The following is a 3,570-nucleotide window of genomic DNA, read 5'->3' as shown; positions in this document are numbered from 1 at the left end:
CTAAACTTGTTCTAAGTAGGTGCTTTAGACTACTTAGCCATCTCACCAGCCCCCTAGAGATAGAGTTCTTAAGTAAAGCAAAGGAGAGTGGGAAAGCAGAGAGGAGAGAAGTGACAGAGATTTCTGATCCATGGAAAAGAGACCAATTGCAGTTCATTAAAATATTTCCCCCTATGAAAGGTGGACAATGTAACTGAACGAAGAGTGTGGCGCTAATTCTTACAGATCAGTAAAAATCAGAAATGGGTCAAGCGAAAAGTGGGCAATAACTTATGGTCAGCCAGGGAGAGATGAGAAAACACAGATGTGAAAAAAAAAAAAAAAAGGCTTACGAAATGATACTCAGCGACACTGGTGGCCTGGAAAACAGTATTTGCAATTAGACCACGCCTACATTGCTTCCAGGGAAGCTCACGTTATGTGACCTCTCTGTCTATAGCTGAGGTCTGCGGTGCTGGCTTGGAGCAGAAGACAAGTCCGACATGCGGGGGTCCTGCAGCACGTGTGCATCAGCGGCATCGTGCACAGTTTTCTGGCAGGGGTCTTCATGACTTTTCTCACTGCTGAGACAAAATACCAGCACCGCGAGTTCAAAGAGGGAAGGCTTGCTTGGCTCACAGGTGGCAGAAGTTTGGGCGCACGTCGGGCTACTCCGTGGCAGAGGGGCGTGGCAGGGGCTGCAAAGGAGAAATGGCCTGCGGCAGGGTAGGCAGGAGGCAGCAGAGCAGCCTGCCTCTCCCTGATATCCACTCTGGGAGTCCTACCCTTCGGCTGGTGTCACCACCCTGGGATGGCCTTCCCATTGGCACACCCGGGACTGTGCTGTGCCAATCAGTGGATGCATTAGTAAGACACACCCTTAATCTTGGCCTCACACATGGAATCCCAGTGTCACATCCACTGCATCCAGCCGCCTCTAAAAGGCCGCACCTATGACCGCAGCGGGCTTTGGGGGGACATCTAGACACAGGGTGTAGACTGATGCCAGGGCTCTGGAAGACAGCCAGAGCGCCCCCTTTGGCAACCTAGCCAAAGCTGCTGCTTCCTGAACAAGCGAGTTTAAAAGCCCACAGCTTCGGTTAACAAGATAACTGTCATACAGTAGTCCAAGTAAATCAATTGCAAGTTTGGTATAGCGGTGCAGTCCCAGCACCGTGGGAGGCTGAAGCAGGAGGATGTCAAATATCAGTCCTGTCTGGGTAACTCAGTGACATCGCAAGGCCCTGTCTCGGAACAGCAAAGGAAAAGGAACAGGGATGTAACTCTGCCCTGGCTTATGTGTAGACATCCCCTGCCAATGCCTCAGTCATACGCAGGGTTTTTGGAAGGTGAATGGGTCACGGGTGTGTGTGACTCAGCGGTGGGTTTATAGCTCAATGTGGTGATAAGAGGTGAAAACTGCTTAGACATGGTTTCTCAAATAGCCCAGCAGATTAAAGTGCCTGCTCAGGCAGACACAGGGACCAGGATTGGATCCCCAGAATGCTACGCTGGCCCCACCCCTAGGGCACACTGAGACTGGATGTGGTGGTGCGCACCTGTAATCCCAGTGCTTGGGAGGCTGAAAACAGGACGATCACTCTGAGTCTGATCTGTGTAGTGAGACCCTGCAGACCCTGTACTAAATACATAATAAAAGAGGTATCTCACTGGGGACACGGCCTGGAAGGGTTCACCACCCTCCTCCAGCCTTGACCCTCTGTGCTTTCTGCTGCCACCATGCCCTGGGCTGTCTCCCCTCTGCCATACCACCCTACTTTGGAAACACCCAGCTAAGGGCTGAAGTCTTTACAAACAAACCTCCAAATAAACCTGCCCTCCTCACAGTCAGGGATGCCACACATCGACATCTCAGCAAGAAGCAAGTATAAAGACAAATCCAGTGTGAAGGCCCAACCCATCAATCGCAGAGGTTGATACCTTACATAAAATTCTGAATACTGTAATAATAATTATGGAAAAAATCTTTCCACAGATGACATGTGCCATGCTATCTCCTTTGTAAAGTCGAAAGTACCTAAAATAAAACTGTACTCATCAGTAAATACATATATGCAATGACTCTATATTTAAAGGAAAGTTAAGGGCCAGCCAAATAGCTCAGTGGATTAAAGCACCTACAAACAGGCACAGGGGCCAGGGGTTCGATTCTCAGGCCTGCAGTGCCGGCCCTGCCCCCTAGGGCATGCTCAGCTGGCGAATGAGACTGGGCATGGTGGCATGCACCTGTAATCCCAGCACTTAGGAGGCTGTAAACAGGAGAATCACTATGAGTCCTATCTAGGAGTGAGACCCTGAACACCCTGTAGACCCTTCCCTAAAATACAGAAAAATAAATAAATAAGTAAAGTGAAGTTAAAAGGAATAATTAATATGGATTACAGGGACCTTGTAGAGAAAAACAAAAGGATTGCTTAGGTGTAGAGCACCTAGCTTTGGTTAGTGGTGATGAGACAGGCTGGTGCCCATCTCGAGATTGACACTAATTCATTAAATAGCTACTGAGTGTTTAAAATGAGCTGTACTTTCAAAAATAACTAAAAATGCCACGAACCATGAATTAAACTTTATCCAACCTCTCGGCTGTGAAATTCAAAATATAGTGAGGTGAAAGTATCAGGCATTCCATGGCTTTTATTTTATTACTTATTAAAATGTCATTTCTTGGGGCTGGTGAGATGGCTCAGTGGTCTAAAGCACCTACTTAGAACAAGCTTGGCAAAGCACGGGGACCACGGTTCAATCCCCCAGCACCACATGCCGGCCAGCACCGCCCCCTGGTGGGCTGAGCTGGCTACACACACACACACACACACACACACACACACACACATAAATAAATAAAATTTTAAAAAAAATGTCATTTCTTTACTTTCTGGTGCAGGGTTCAAATGCAAGGCTCGTACATGCCAGGCAAATGCTCTACCACTGAGCTACACACTAGATCTCCTACCACTTGTTTATTTAACCAGCTGTGCGGGGGTCCAAGTCTCAGATAGCAAGATCAAATGCATTTTTTTCCTTGAAAGTGTACATCAAAAAGCCCAACTCTTTTCTATGTTCAAAGTCAAAGAAGAATAAGGCTTGAGAACAGAGTATCACCACTGGAGATGAACAGGAATAAACAGCTAATGTTCAGAAGCAGCACGACGTTGCCCTGGAGACGGAAGTCATATCAGACTTTGTAGAGCTGCCGCGAGTCCCAAGTGGAATAGTGCGTCCTTAGTGGGAGAAACGTGAAGGGACTGACCGAGATCTCAGGTCTGGGGTGGGGGGCGCGAGCGTCCAGCAGATGAAGTCTGTCGCTGAACGTCCGAGTTCCGCAGAGCCCGCCATGCCTGGGACACTGGGGAAACTGACCAGGCCGCCAGTCTCTCAGGACACGGAGCTGTGCACATCAGCATCCTGTAGACAACACAGGAAGCCACGGGCTGGAGAAGGGTGCAGAGAGGGCAACGGGGACCTGTGAAGGAGGTGCTCCGAGGAGGTGTGCAACATCCTCTAGCTGTCACAGGCCGGAAGAAACAGGCTCACCTGTACTGTAACAACGTGTAACTCAGTTGCGCTCCA

Source organism: Octodon degus, unplaced genomic scaffold (assembly GCF_000260255.1).
Source record: "Octodon degus isolate 3935 unplaced genomic scaffold, OctDeg1.0 scaffold00291, whole genome shotgun sequence".
Lineage (NCBI taxonomy): Eukaryota > Metazoa > Chordata > Mammalia > Rodentia > Octodontidae > Octodon > Octodon degus.
Note: the sequence above shows the minus strand (reverse complement) of the source record.